This window comes from Chrysochloris asiatica, unplaced genomic scaffold, assembly GCF_000296735.1.
Source record: "Chrysochloris asiatica unplaced genomic scaffold, ChrAsi1.0 scaffold00060, whole genome shotgun sequence".
In the NCBI taxonomy this organism is placed as follows: domain Eukaryota; kingdom Metazoa; phylum Chordata; class Mammalia; order Afrosoricida; family Chrysochloridae; genus Chrysochloris; species Chrysochloris asiatica.
Window position 1 is genome coordinate 3,728,211 of NW_006408578.1, and position 16,146 is coordinate 3,744,356.

Genomic DNA, 16,146 nt, shown 5'->3' on the forward strand with positions numbered 1-16,146 from the left:
CAGGCCTCGCCGTGAGCTCCGGCCCGGCCCCAGCCCTGGCTCCCGGCAGTAGCGCCGCGGCCCCCTTCCCGCACGGCGACTCGGCCCTGAACGAGCAGGAGAAGGAGCTGCAGCGGCGGCTGAAGCGCCTCTACCCGGCTGTGGACGAGCAGGAGACGCCGCTGCCTCGCTCCTGGAGCCCGAAGGACAAGTTCAGCTACATCGGCCTCTCGCAGAACAACCTGCGGGTGCACTACAAAGGTACTGGGCGTGTGTCCTGCGGTGGGAGTGGGGGCACTGACCCGACGTGTCCCGCCACGGCTGCCGATTCTAGGCCCGCCCCCGACCCCCTCCCTCCCCGGGCTGGGTGCCCTCCGAGGTGACTCGCCTGCTGCTTCTGCATCTCCGGGGGTGGGCACCGGGTCCCAGTGCCAAGGCTGGAGGGTCAGGGGCGAGATTGCTGGCAAAGAAAGGTGAGTGATTGTACTGTTCATGGGGATAATGGTAATCCGAGGCCTGGCGGAAAACACCTTGAGGGAATCCAGAATGACAGGACATAACTGAGTTCCCGTCGAGATCAGTCTTAGGGTCGGGATGGAGGAATCTATGGGCTCGGAGTTAGGTTACATTGTTCTCCAGGTGGTGGGTCAGGCGTTCTCTTCTTACGCTGGCGTCGAGAGAGGCACTATTCGGAGTTACGTTTTCTAATTAAGGGAGAGCCGGGATAGTCATATAGGGGGAGGAGTAATCACTGGAGGATTTTATCCAAAATTAGGCCAGAGATTGTGCAGGGTGACAAAAGAACAAGGGACCCAAGTTTGCCACCAGTGCGTCTTGCCAAAAGCAACTGGGAGATAAGAGAGGTGTGTGTATTTTAGGGAGCCAGAAACCTACCAGTGCTGATTGGAAATGACTTGTATTTACGTGTTAGCATTATATGAAGTCTTGTTGAAAACAAGGACTGGTGTTTTGTTTTTTTTAGCATCTCTTAGTATTTTGAAGAAAATTGAACTATTTTACACCTGCAGTGGAAAAAAAAGCAACCACCTTAGGCTTGTGCTTTTTCTCCTCTCCCTCCCCCTACATTAAAACAAAGCTTTAAGAAGATCAGTTGTATAGACATTTATAAATTGCTGTGGGAATTTTTGAAATATGGTCCAGGTTAATAGCATGTGTCAAGTTTACTTGTCTGAGGAAGGGGGGAAAAAGAAAAATCGATCGGTTGGATCAGTCCGTCTGGAAATAAATCCAGTTTTTTAGGCCCCAAACCTGAAGCAGGAGCTTTTACATTCAAAGCAGCCTCGTTTTGATTGGCTACAAAGGGAGGTTCTAAATCAGATCCTGGTGACATGAATATCAAGGGGGAAAACAATGTTTGTGGTTAAATTCTTAAAGTGTACTCAACTGAAATTTGAGAAGAACCTTGATAAATAAGTTACGGTTTAATCAGCAAGGAGATTGGCAATAGAAATCTACCAAATGATTTGGCTGCAAAGAACCAGGCACAAAAATAGGCCATGTTAAATATTTCTTTTTATTCTTGCCTTACCTCTAGAGAACTGCCTGCAAATTTTGCTGTGTTTCTTTATCTAAATGTCTGAAAACTTCAAAATACTGAACTTTTGGTTTTTCTTTAGTTAAGACACTTTGTTAATACCTGTGTGAAGACTTTTTTTTCTTTTCCCTAATTTGTGTTAACAGGGCTGTGCTATGAAGTGTTTACTTCTGATCTGGTTACCAGAAAGCTTTTGTTGGACTTAGCAAAACTTTCTCCTTTAAAATTTATGATTGATGGTAAATGATTAGTTTATAAAACCAGAGGCAGTACGATGTAGAAGAATCCTTTATCATCACACTGACAAAGAATCCTGAGTCCTGAGTTATGTGGTTTTAAGCCTGTCACGAGACAGGGGAAGGCCTCTGTTTCTTCCTCTCAGTGGTGAAGGGGGTACAGCCGAATAGTGGTTTAGGAAATTTCCAACTCTGATTTTCCGTGGTATCTAAAATTTGTGATTACTATTTACCTAACACTATAACATTCTTTATTCAGTTTTACTAACTCCTTTTAAGCAAAATTGATGGTTTGGGGCTGAGAAAAGTGCATACATACTCAATGTGAAATTGCTTGGACTTTGGCGTTTTTGTGTCATTGGAGTCTCAATTATTTTTCCTGTTGGCCTTTTTTTTTATTACTTTGTGTTGTGTAATACTAAAATTCACTTCTTGGAAACATCATTCCTTTATAAATATAAACCATTATTTCTGGAAGGCTAGATTTCAGTGTTTGTCATGCTTTTTCTTTTCTTTTCCACTCTTTTAGTTCCCTTTTGTTTCTCTTTCCACTTGGTGTACAGTCTTACAGTCCCCCTCTTTCTACTTTGTCTTCCTCTTGTTTTGTTAATGTGTGTGTGTGTGTTTTGCTTTTTTTTTTTTCCTGAGTGCCTTCCTTGTGAGTGGGGCACACTATATGTATTGGGCAACTCTGTCCCAGTTACAAAGGAAGAGAACAAAGGGGAAGTATCATAGGTAATAAAACTTTGAAGTCACAAAATAGAACAGTAAATGATTTTTAACCCATCATTGTGCTGTATTTGAGTTTACTTAAGACACGTTTAGTTCTAAAGACTACTTATCACATAATTTTTGCTTGTTACAGAATTTCAGAAGATTGACCATAGTTATTTTCCATAGTGATGAGGGATTTCCTTGAGTTTATTTTGCTCTGAATGTATTGTTTTAAAGATACTCTTCAAAATTGGAATGGCTGTTTTTGAAAGCATTATTGTTCTTAAATTATTTGAAGGAATTAATGTTAAACAAAGCCAGACATGCAGACAAAGTTGACTGGATTTCAGAGCAAAAAACAGGATGTGTATGGTGTATGTTAACTTTTTTTTTAAACCTTTTGTTTGGCAGTCATACATCAAGTACTAAAGCACCCAGACATGATGGTTCCTCTAATTTTCAAATTTCTCAGCAGCTTTAAATAAGTGTAAATTAGACTTAAAATGATAACTTTATCCCACTTTGTTGTTGTTGTGTGCTGTGGAGCTGGTTCCAACTCATAGCAACCCTGTACAGGGTTTCCGAGGCTGTAAATCTTTACGGGAGCAGAAAGCCTCATCTTTCTGCCACGGAACAGCTGGTAGTTTCGAACTGCTGACCTTAAGGTTCACAGTCCGATTCATAACCACTACGCTACCAGAGCTCCTTTAAAACATTTTAATGAATATGACAATTTCACTAGCTTAAATGCTACAATTACAGATTTTTTTGTGTGTCTTTTAAATTACTACTACCATTCAGATACTTTATACAAAGTGTTTTGACACACACACAGAAGAGGGGCCTTCAAAAAGTTGTGGAAAAATTCCATTATCTTTTCACTGCATTTTTTCCACAAACTCTTTGAAAGCCCCCTTGCATGTTGTAATAGAGCTGGACATGATGGAAGAGTTCTCATTTGAGATAGACTAAATGGAAACACCTGGAAGATTTTCCCAGGCCCATGTAACTCGGAGTTGGAAACTGATTTTCACCAAATTTTTGCTCTTTCCACTAGATCATATTGCCTATATTAGTTTGTATGAGGCTTAATTAGCTCAAATAGATAAAATTCAGTGGTTATTTGAACTAGTAAAGAAAACTTGAGATTCAAAGCATCTTCTCTGGGGGAAAAAGGTAACTGAAACATACTATAATGCCATGGCAAAGTTTAGGTGCTTTGATTATACGGAATTAAGATACCTTAGAAGAAATACCAGATAAGTGAAAGTTGCGCTAGGAAGTGACATAATAGTGAAGTATAGTTTTAAATTATTGTTAACCTGACGGAACCAAATAGATTTTTGGTTTGCGTGACTCCCTGTTGTGCTGTTGGATGAACACTGGACTGCTCACCGCAAGGTCTGCGGTTCAAACCCACCAGCTGCTCCTTGGAAACTCTGTATAGGATCACTAAGAGTTGGAACCGGCTTAGTAGCACTTACCAACCAAAAAAATTCCCTTTCCTCCAATATTGATAATCATTAGTCTTTTAACATGTCCTAAATATAATTGACTATTTAATTTCTCTCACTTTATATTTTAAACAACTATACTTAACAATGACAATAACAACCAAAGAAATTCTGGTGGCACAGTGGTTAGGCGATTCAAACCCACCAGCTGCACTGTGGGAGAAAGGTGTGGCAGTGTACTTCTATAAAGATTTAGAGCCTTGGCAACTCTATGGGGCAGCTCTACTCTGTCCCACAGGGTCACTCAGTTGGAATCAATTCTGTGACGTTGGATTTGGTTTTTTATTTTGCTTGCCTACCAGTAGAAACACCTGTATTAAGAATTATGGGAGCGATAAAAACTTTTCCTTAAGGAATTTAAAAATGAAACTGAACTTTTCCCAGTGAGCCCTTGGCGGAAATTTTGTGAAATTTAGTTTTAAAAAGTGCTAATTGAGCGCTGCAAGTATCAAGTGAAACTAATAGTAATCACACAAAAAAGGAGATAACAGTGATTGTTTACTGAGCAGCTGCTGTGGACAGAGAGTGTGTTAGGTTCTCTGTAGGTACGTCTCCATCAGCATTCGTTAATGCATTCCTTCATTCAAAAGCTTTTACTGATTGTGTACTTGGTGCCAGGTTTACGGTATTCCTGTCTTTGAATTCAAAAAGCTCATGGGACTTAAAACTGTACTGAGGGAAATGCTACAAATAGTACTGTGGAAGTCAGGAGGGGCATCTGTCTGCCATTGGAAAGATTGGAAAGGGTGGGCTTCTAGGGGGAGATGAGGCTAGTGGTCAGTTGTAAAGGATGAACAGCATACAAAAGAAAACCTGGGACTGGGCCCTGCAAGTGAAGGAAAAGCAGAAGCCACAGCACACAGAGAGATTGTATAGATGAGATCCACAAGCAGTTTGGGCATGTTAGAATTTAGAGTGTGTGACAAGCTAGAGGAAAAGAAAGGTGCAATGCATTGTACAAAATTTTATTACATTTAGATCTTACTCTTTGGGACGTGGAATCATTAAAGGATTTTAAATAGAGAATGACATGCCGGTAGCTAAATTTTTGTCAGATTACACAGATAATTTGAATATGGACTTGATGCAAGTGCAAAAAAAAAAAAAAAAAAATCATGTAGAAGGGTAAGAAATAAGGGTCTGGACTTGGTAGAGAAGAGTAGACCTAGTAATGATATGTTTTAAAGGTAATACTGCTAAGGAGCTCTGGTAGCATAGTGGTTATGAATCGGGCTGCAAACTGTAAGGTCAGCAGTTCAAAACTACCAGCTGCTCCGTGGGAGAAAGATGAGACTTTCTGCTCCCGTGAAGATTTACAACCTCGGAAACCCTGTACAGGGTCGCTATGGGTCGGAACCGACTCGACGGCACTTAACAATAACAACAACTGATAAGATATGAGGAATAGTGGAGAGAGAAATCAAAGATGACTCTTGGGTTTCTAGCTCTGTTAGGTTCTTGAAGTGAACCATGCATCAAATAATGATGGTGAGGAAGTCCGAGATTACGATATAATTAGAGTTAAGATACTAGGTCCCTAAGGATCTCTGGTAGCATAGTGGATACTAGTTGGGCTGCTAACCTCAAGGTCAGTAGTTCGAAACTACCAGCCATTCCACAGGAGAAAGATGAGGCTTTCTGCTCCCATAAAGATTTACAACCTTGGAAATCCTATACAGGGTCACTGTCAGAAAAGATTGAAATTGTCAGGAATTTCATTTTACTTGAATTCACAATCAGTGCCCACGGAGGTGGCAGTCAAAAAATCAAATGATGTATTGCATTGGGCAAATCTGCTGCGAAAGATTTCTTAAAAAGCAAAGATGTCATTTTGAGGACTAAAGATGTGCCTAACCTAACTTTGGGCATGTTATCAGAAGGAGGAGTCCTGAGAGAAAGATACCATGTTTGATAAAGAAGAGAGTCAGTGAAAAAGAAAAGAAGAAGACCCCCCCCCCCAAATGGGATGGGTTGACACAGTGGCACAACAGTGATCTTAAACCTAGCAATAATTGTGAAGTGTTGCAGGATTGATCAGCTTTTTGTCCTTTTGTATATAAGGTTGTTAAGAATTGTTCAAGTGACTGAGCTGCATTTTTCTCGCCTCTGGTTGTGTTCTCCTTTCTCTACTGACCTAGTCTTTCCTATTTCCAATACCCTAGAGATTTATCACATTGGCCTAGTTAATTGCCATGATTCCTAATTGGGCAGAGGTTTCCATTGTATGTTGTGGTATGGGTTTGGTGGCCTTTGGATCAGGTGCTAACTAACATGTGTTAACTAAGCAATAGGGATGCAGTGGTTTTATGAAACATGAGACGGTTTTCTGGCACAAGGATAATCTGGACCTGATTTCTTTTAGTATAGACAGTGTGTGAGGTAGTTCTTGCAGAAAAGGTTGCCAGTAATTAGGAGAGAGATGAGAGATCTGGATCTTAGCTGATTTGGGAGTTTCCTCTAAGTGATGGTTGAAATTCAGAATGTATGAGAGATGCAGAGTGTATGGGAGAGAGTATACATTGAGAAGAGCAGAGAGATGAAGGTGGAACTCTGAGCATCACCAAGCAGGAATATTTCAGGGGTTTACAGACAGTAAAATAAGTGTGATGTCACAGAACCTGAGCAAGGAAGTATAAAAAAAAAAGATTATTGTCAAATGTTGTGACATAAGTTTAGTGAGATAGGCACAGGAATTTTTCTGTTGGATTTGGAAATTAGATCATTGTGGCCTTAGGAAGACCAGGTTGGATTGAGTGATGGGGTAAAAGCATATATTAGTAGGTTAAAGAATAAATGGAGGAGATCAAGCAGGAAAAAATTTTGGAAATAGATTACCTTTGAGGTATATTGATGAAAAAAGAAATTGGATACTCTGAGGTTAAGTCCAAAGTATTGCTACAAAATAATTAAAAACTTTATTAAATGTTGTTGTCAAGTGCCATCCAGTTGGCTTTGAGCCAAAGTGACCCTTATGGAATTTCTTGTGGTTCAAACCTACTTTGCAGTCTGCACATGAACCCAGTCTGCACACCACACCCTTTATTAAATAAAAATACAAAAAAAAAAAAAATCAAAATGTGAAGCTACTGTTTGTCAACATATTCTTCATCTAGGTCTATACATTTTTGAAGGTGCTGTTTCTATTTCTATAAGCACTGGACCGCAAGGTCAGCATTTTGAACTCACTAGCAGCTCCTAGGAACCCTGTACGACTAAGAGCCGGAACTGACTTGATGGCACTTAACAACAACAACCCTTCCCTAAAGAATTTTTTGCTTTTCTATTTACATGTCATCTTTAAGGGATTCAGATTGTATTATTTTTCAATGTCCTTTGAGTTTGGGGAACCGAAAGAAGTATGAAAGTGCAAGATCAGGTCTGGAGGGTGGATGGGGAAGGGTTTCCCAATGAAATTCTCCTAGGACAGCGCTTGGTAACCTCAAAAAATGAACAAGTGCATTGTTGTGATGGAAAACAATTCGCTGGTGCAACTTTCCCAGGCCTTTTTCTCAACATTGAAGTTTTCAATTTTCTTTACACTTTTTCCTAATAAGCCCAGTAAATGTATACAAAATTTTGTACCTTGTGTCCCCTTGGAAGCCAGTGTTTTGGTTGTATCTCTTTTCAAAGGCACCTGAATGAGACTAATGCAGTTGTACAAGGGAACTTCAAAAAGTTTGTTGAAAAATTCCATAACTTTTTTTCTTTTTAAGCTTTTATTGTGAATTGAGTGATAGTTTTCATAGGAGAACATTAGTTTTACACTACTTACTGTGTTTTGTTTCATTGCAATGATTACAATCTCTGTGCATCATCATTCAACAGTATTTGCTTCTGTTCCCTTTGTTTTATTTTGTGTTTTGGAATGTGCACAAAAACACCCAGGAATATATAATCATTTAAACAACCGTAGAGCACGGTCTGTAAGCCTGCCTCCTGGCTGCCAGCTGTACACAATCTTTCTCTTTCCATGAGTCTAGAGTCCTCAGCTGCTCTATCTCTCCATGTCCTCATCTCTGCCTGCATCTTTGTTGCCTCTGCTTCTCTGGATAGGGTCCCACATCCCACTCCTACTCTTCTCCCTTGATGGTCCTAGGGTCCTCTGTTCCTGGTCTATAAGATTAACTACTCCCCCCTTTATTTTATAGAACTCCTACCTTTAAACTTGTAAACAATTGCAGTCAGTCATGATAACAGTTGTTGTTATGTGCCGTGGTTAGCAGCTTGCATTGTAGACATGAGTAAAGAATCAAGTTAAGGAAAGCACTTAGCTGAGCAAGTTAAAATGTACTGAGTAAGCCCCTGCTTATCTGTCTGCTAAGAGACCCTCACGTGATGAGCATCTGCTCAATGTAAACAGACACAGGATCACCTCGGTGATTGCTGGCAGTTAAGGCACTTGGCTGCTCACCTGGAGGTTGATGGGTTGAGTCCACCCAGAGGCACCCCTGAAGAAAAAACTGATGCTCTACTTCCGAAAAACCAGCCAGTGAGAAACCCTGTGGAGCACAGTTCTACTCTGATGCGCTATGAGTCTGGGTGGACATGATGGCAGCTGATTTTTTAAAACATAAAATAGGTAGAGGAGTTACAAAATATCTCAGAATGTGATGAAACATCTTGATACATCAGCCAAGAAGACCTGGAAGCCAAAAGAGTTGATCCAGCCACCTTGGCCCAAGTTCTGTGAGTATTGGGCTACAGGAGAGGCAGAACCGAGTTAGCCTGAGAGAGTTGAAAGGGGAACTGAAATTCCAGGGTTTTTTGTATTTTTTCCGATTGGTTCTTTTTGCACATTCTTCTTGGTAAAAATTCTTGCCTTCTTGCTTCTTCTGAGACACTGTTAGCAGCAGCACTACTATTTATTACAGTGCTTTCCTCAAAACCAGTCAGAGGTTTGGCTATAGGTGAGATACCTGAGAGAGCTTAGCCATTTGCCCTAAAAAATGTCCGTCTCGAATCCTTTCCGCATGTCCACTCCTGTGTTAGATGTTTACTTCTCTTCACCTTAATTGTGGTTGTGGTGATGGTTGGTTAAGTGCCACATAGTTGGTTCTGTCTCATAGAACCTTATAGAGGCTGTAAATCTTTATGGGAGCAGAAAGCCTCATCTTTCTCCCATGGAACAGCTGGTAGTTCTGAACTGCTGACCTTGAGGTTAGCAGCCCGACTTGTAACCACTACGCTAACCCGCTAGTTTTGGCTTACCTTAGTACCTAGAGGAGAATGGGAGGGTAAGGCAGGACTGGTATTTTTTTCAATTGTTTTAATGGCTGATGGTGGAGTTACATCTTACCTGGGGGTTCGCTGAAGTGACATAAATAAAAGTTTAATATTAGTCATATGTATGATGACCCAGTAAATGCTTACAAATTATATATTGTAACAAGTAAAAATAGATTATCAACAGTAACTGTTGTTACTGCCTTCAAGTTAAACAAACAAAAGTTTCTTATATTCTCCACTAACCCAGTGCATGGTTGCCAGTGGTTTATAACACAGAGGAAAGTGGTTTTGTCCAGGGAGTTTTGGGGGATGCTGTGCATTGAAGAGAAAGGGAGCATAAAGAAGGAGATGATGGAAGTACAAGCTTGATAGGCTGATAGACTAAGGACTTAGTGGGAAGAAAATGGTTCAAGAGCTCAGGATGGTTAGGAGAACATTGATGTAGTAAAGTGCCGTCAAGTTGGTTCTGACTCATAAGAGATCTTGTATCGGGTTTCTGAAGAACAGCTGTTGGGTGTGAACCAACAACCTTGTGGTTAGCAGACCAGTACTTATCCTACAGCACCACACTAGGACTGGTGTGATTGTAGACAGCTTATTAATAGGAGAGTGGAGAAAGTTGAATATGACCATCTCTGTTGGCTTTTGTTTTCTTGGTGTAAAGTAAGCCAGGTGGTTTGTTCACTGAATTTGAGTTGTTGTTATTGTTTGGTGCCATTGAGTCGGTACTGACTCATAGTGACCTTATGCACAACAGAACAACGAAACACTGCTCAATCCTGGGCCAACCTCATTGTTGCCATGCTTAAGTCCATCGATGTTGCCACCTGGCCAATCCATCTCATTGAGGGTCTTCCTCTTTTTCTCTGACTCTCCACCATACTAAACATGATATCCTTCTCTAGTGACTGGTCCCTCCTGACAATATGTCCCAAGTATGACAGATGGAGTTTGGCCATCCTGGCCTCCAAGGAGCACTCTGGTTGCACTTCTTCCAACACAGATCTGTTTGTTCTTTTGGCAGTCAGTGATACTTTCAATATTCTCTAACACCATGCATCAAATGCATCCATTCTTCTACGGTCGTTCTTATTCACTGTCCAGCTTTCATATGCATATGAGGTTTTTGAAAATACTGTGGCTTGGGTCAGGTGCACCTTAGTCCTCAAGCTGACATCTTTGCTCTTTAACACTTTAAAAAAGTCTCGTGCAGCAGATTTGCCTAATGCAATACGTCCTTTGATTTCTTGACTGCTGCTTCCATGAGTGTTGATAGTTGATCCAAGAAGAATGAAGTCCTTGACAACTTCAATCTTTTCTCCATTGATAAGAATGTTGTTTATTGGTCCAGTGGTGAGGAATTTTGTTTTCTTTACATTGAGATGCAATCCATACAGAAGGCTCTTTGATCCTTCAGTAAATGTTTTGAGTCTTCTTCACTTTCAGCAAGCAAGGTTGTATAATCTGCATGAGTCTTTCTCCAATCCTGATGCCACATTTTTCTTCATATAACCCAGCTTCTTGGATTATTTGCTTGCATACATGTATGGTGAAAGACTACAACCCCGCCACACACCTTTCTTAATTTTAAACCATTCAATGTTCCCATAATCTGTTCGAACAACTGCCTCTTGGTCCGTGTACAGATTCATCATCAGCACAATTAAGTGTTCCGGAATACTCATACTTTGCAATGTTGTCCATAGCTTGTCATGATTCACACAATCAAAAGCCTTTGCATAGTCAATAAAGCACAGGTAAACTTCTTTCTAATATTCTGAATTTTAGTAGAGAACTTAAAGCGAATAATGACAAAATGGAACTAGCCAGTGAGGGGAATAGAGAATGAGATGATTAAGGATTTCTGAAAATTGTGTTGATAGCATTAGGAGAGTACAGTTCACATCATTGTTAAGTGCTGTTGAATCAGTTTCAACTCATACTGACCCTGTATAGGATTTCCATGGAGAGCTGCTGGTGAGTTTGAACCTCCAGCCTTGTGGTTCAGACCGACCTTGCAGTCCAGTACTTATTCTACAGTGCCACAACACGACTCAATGACGTTTTTATTCTTAAGTGCCATTGGGTCAGTTCTGGTTCATACTGACCGTGTATAGAGTTTCCAAGGAGTGGCTGGTGAATTTGAACCACCAATCTTGTGGCTCAGTACTTACCCTACAGTGCCACACCAGGTCTCACTGACATTGTTGTTGTTAAGTGCCATTGTATTGATTCCAACTCATAGCAACCCTGTATAAGGTTTCCAAGGAGCAGCTGGTAGGTTCAAACTGCCCACCATGTATGTAGTTTGCAGTTCAGTGCTGATCCTACATTGCCTTATTAGGAGTTCATCATTCATGGTGGCAAATTGCTGGACTTTATTCAGCAGAGTTCACCTTCCCAGATCAGGAGTAGGAAAGATGGGTCTAAGACTGCAGATGTATTGCTTGGCTGTGATGAACGGATAAGAGTATGAATGAAATCCATGGTATCGAGATTCTCAGATTATCCGTGTATCCGATCCTGGAGGAAGGGAAACAAAACAAGAAGGCATTCAGGAAATGGAAGTTTTTGTAATGCTGAAGAGAATATAGAAGTGATGTTTTCAGAAAGGTGAGAGAATATCGGGGGTGTCCTAGAGGAATATAAAGCTGTTTCTGCTACAGTACCTTTAATGTGCTACTGGAAAAACTCATGTTTTTACAAAATTGTACACTAAAAGTAACAGGACTTCCATGGAAAATAGGGTTGGGATAGACCACAGCCTATGGAACTTTGTAACCAGACCACCACAGAAATAAGAATCTTAAAAAAATATAAGCACAATTAAATTGCCACTGGCATTTGTGACCATTAATAGTCTTACACACTGGGGCTTGGGCTTCCCTTTGGAATGTAAGTGCTTGGTGGTGGTGGTGTGCCATGGAGTTGGTTCCGACTCACAAGTGACCCTGTACAGGATTTCTGAGACTGTAAATCTTTAGGAGAGCAGAAAGCCTCATCTTTCTCCCATGAACAGGTGGTAGTTTCAAACTGCTGACCCTGAGGATAGCAGTCTAACTCATAACCACTATACTCACTACCAGAGCTCCTTTGTAAGTGCTTTGTTGTTGTTGTTATGTGCCGTGGAGTCGGTTCCAACTCATAGCGACCGTGTACAGGGTTTCCGAGGCTGTAAATCTTTACGGGAGCAGAAAGCCTCATCTTTCTCTCACGGAACAGCTGGTATTTTCGAACTGCTGACCTTGCAGCTCGCAGCCGGATTCGTAACCACTACGCTACCAGAGTGCTTGGAGAGTATTTAAAATAAACAATGAGGAAATATGTACCTACTGAAACCAGCTGCCATGGAGTCGATCCCAACTCACGATGAACCCCTGTGTTTCAAAGTAGAACTGTGATCCATAGGACTTGGCTATGGCTATAGTCATTCCAAAGTTGATCACCAGGCTTTCTTCTGAGGTGCTTCTGGGTGGGTTTGAACAGCCAACCTTTAGCTTAGCAGCCAAGCGTGTAACCATTTATGCCACCCAGGTTCTACTGTAGATAGGATTTTCAATGGCTATTTTTGGAAGTAGATAGCCAGACCTTTCTTCGTAGTCCATTTTATTCCAGAGACTGCTGAAAATTTGTTCAGCATCAAAACAGCCTGCATGCCTCCACTGACAAATGGGTGATGGCTATGCTTGAGATGCATTGGATGTGGAAGCCGGGTCTCACATGGAAGGCAAGTGTTCTACCACTGAGCCATCACTCCCCTCCACACTTATTCGAGTGGTTAAAAACAAAAACTTTCCATGCCTGTTGCTGGACAGGAACTTTTGTTCATTGCCCTCAGGAATTCAAAATGGTACAGCCACTTTGAAGAGAGTTTGGCAGATTCTTAGAAATCTAAACATAGTCTTACCGTATGATTCAGCAGTTGGTCTCCTAGGTATTTACCCAGTTGATACTAAAATGTTTATTCACACAATAACTTGCATATACATTCTTTATTTGTAATTGCAAAAAGCTGGCAGCAACCAAGATGTCTTTCTGTAGGTGAATGAAGAAACTTTGGTACAACTATACGATGGAATATTATTTAGTAATATACAGAAATGATCTAGCAAATTGTGCAAAGACATGTATGGATCATAATTTCGTATTGCTAAGCAGACAAATTGATGCTTTTGAGTTATGTTGTTGGAGGAGAATATTGAAAGTGCCATGGGCTGCCAAGAGAACCAATAGATCCATTTTGGAAGAATTGCAGCCAGAGTGCTCCTTGGAGGCCAAGATGGTCAAACTTCGTCTCTCATACTTTGTACATATTGTCAGGAGGGACCAGTTGTTGGAGAAGGATATCATGTTTGGTAAGGTGGAGGGTCACAGAAAAAGAGGAAGACCCCCCCAACAACCTGGATTGGCCAGGTGGCATCAGTGGACTCAAGCGTGGCAACAGTAATGAGGTGGGCTCAGGATCACACAGTGTTTCATTCTAAAGCTGTGCATAAGGTCACTATGAGTCAGCACCGACTCAATGGCACCTAACAACAACAACAAGTGAAAGAAGCCAGTCTGGAAACTATAAACTGTATGGTTTCAATTTTATGATGTTCTGGAAAAGACAAAACTATATTGAGAATAAAAAGTGTGAGTGGTTGCCAGGGGCTATGGAAAAGGTGAAGTGGATTGAATAGGTGAAGAAAGCACAAGGGATTTTCTGTAGTATTGTGTGATTGTGGGTATATGACATTGAGCCTGTGTCAAACCTATTCAGGTTTACAGGACAAAGAGTGAACCCTAATATATGCAAATTAAGAATGAGAGATGACAGAAATTCCAGGATAAAATGCCACATGTGATGTAAAAATGTAATTGCATTTCAAATATATGAAGCCGCCTCACTGGAAGCTGGGGGTGCGGGGGAAATGGCACTAACCTAAGTAACTTTGGAAATCACTGGAGTCTAAAAAACTGAAGGTAAAACAAACTATATAAGTGCTGTGTTTTGATAAAGTTATATCCTGTGGGGAGTTGATTTAATTCTGATACTTGTATACTGAAATTTAACAAGTAAATAGAAAGTACAGGTAGAACCAGATTTCTCACAGTTAGAGTGGGGTTTTATGGATAAGCAAAGGATGGAGGCTAGAATGACCCGTGTGCTAATGGATTAGAGTTGGAGACAACTCCTGGTGACTCCATGTGTGTTACAGTAGAACTGTATGGTAGATGTTTTGCAAGTAGATTGTCAGGCCTATCTTTGGAGAGATTCTGGGTAGACTCAAACGTCAACCTTTTTAATCACAGCTAAGTACCTCACCCATTTGTACCACGCAGGAACTCCTGTAGAAATACAGACATGCATATGTATGTGGATTACTATGTCAATTCTGGCTCATAGCAACCTTTTATAAGGTCCCCAAGGGTGTAAACCTTTATGGGAGCAGAATGCCTCATCTTTCTACCGTAGAGAGGATGGTAGACTGGAACCATTGAGTTTGTAGTTTGAAGTCCAGTTATTATCCTACAGAGCCACTGCACTTGCATGGATTACTATGTTGTTGATGTTGTTAAGTGCTGTCATAGCCACTCTGTATAGGACGTCTGAGAAGCGGTTGGTGGGTTTGAACCACTGACCTTTTTTAGTTCAAACCAACTGTGCAGTCCAGTGCTTTATCCTACAGTGCCACAGTATGGATTACCATGTTGTTGTTAAGTGCTGTCAAGTTGATTCTGACCTATAGCGACCCTATATAGGGTTTCTGAAGAGTGTGAAATTTGCAGTCCAACACATTAACCCCTTGTGCCACACCACGCTATACACACATACATTTCCTTGCTCAGTCAGTGAGGGGGCCTAGAATTAATGAGTGCATCTAGTACCCAGATCTTGGATTCTAATTATCATTTTTAAATTACCATTTTCCAGGAATAGGAACTAGAGCTCCTTGGAGAAAGAACTGATTCTAAAACTGGGACAGTAAATATATTTATTGAGCCTAAAGCATCTTGTAATGCTAGAAAGTAAGGAAGTGCTCAAAAAGGAACAAAAAAGAAATTAAGAAGCAACTAAAGAGACGTGTGCACGACAGAGGGATAGATCACAGCCAACTTTAAAAGCTCCTGATGGCCAAAACTGGAACAATTTGAGCAGCAAAGTAAAGTAGTGATGAATTATAAAGTGTCAAATACATATGAGTCCATTTTGATATAACCAAAGAGGAAATCTCTTAATACCTTTTGCTCTGTGCTGTGCTTGCCATTTTACCATATGGCTTCATTGTAGTGAAAAGTATAGCAGTCCCTGAAGCTATTCAAGCACTAGGTGTGCCACAGGGTTGTATTCTTTCACCATACTTAGTCAATCTGTGTACTGAGCAAATAATCTGAGAAACTGGGATATATGAAGAAAAACGTGGCATCAGGATTGGAGGAAGACTCATTAACAACCTATGATATTCCAGTGATACAACCTTGCTTGCTGAAAGTGAAGAGGACTTAAAACATTTACTGATGAAGATTAAAGAGCACAGCCTTAGCTTAGATATGGATTGAATCTCATTGTAAAGAAAATGAAAATCCTCACCACCAGACCAATAAACAACATTCTTTTTATCAATGGAGAAAAAAATTGAATTTGTTAAGGACTTCATTCTTCTTGAATTAACTATTAACATTCATGGAAGCAGCAGTCAAGAAATCAAATGACAGATTGCATTAGGCAAATCTGCTGCACAAGACCTTTTTAAAGTGTTGAAGAGCAAAGATGTCAGCTTGAAGACTAAGGTGTGCCTGACCCAAGCCATGGCATTTTCAGTAACCTCATATGCGTGCAAAAATGCTGGACAGTGAATAAGGAAGATCGTAGAAGAATTGACGCATTTGAGTTATGGTGTTGGAGGAGAATATTGAAAGTACCGTGGGCTGCCAAAAG

General features: G+C 40.7%; 1 protein-coding gene across 1 annotated transcript in view; it reads left to right on the forward strand.

Moving 5' to 3' along the window:
- The first annotated feature begins 28 nt into the window (after positions 1-28).
- RANBP9 (RAN binding protein 9) overlaps positions 29-16,146 on the forward strand; it is a 98,043-nt gene continuing 81,925 nt past the window's right edge. Inside the window, exon 1 of the mRNA XM_006864078.1 lies at positions 29-240. The gene's annotated coding sequence lies outside the window, so the exon portion shown is untranslated. The remainder of the gene's footprint in view (positions 241-16,146) is intronic.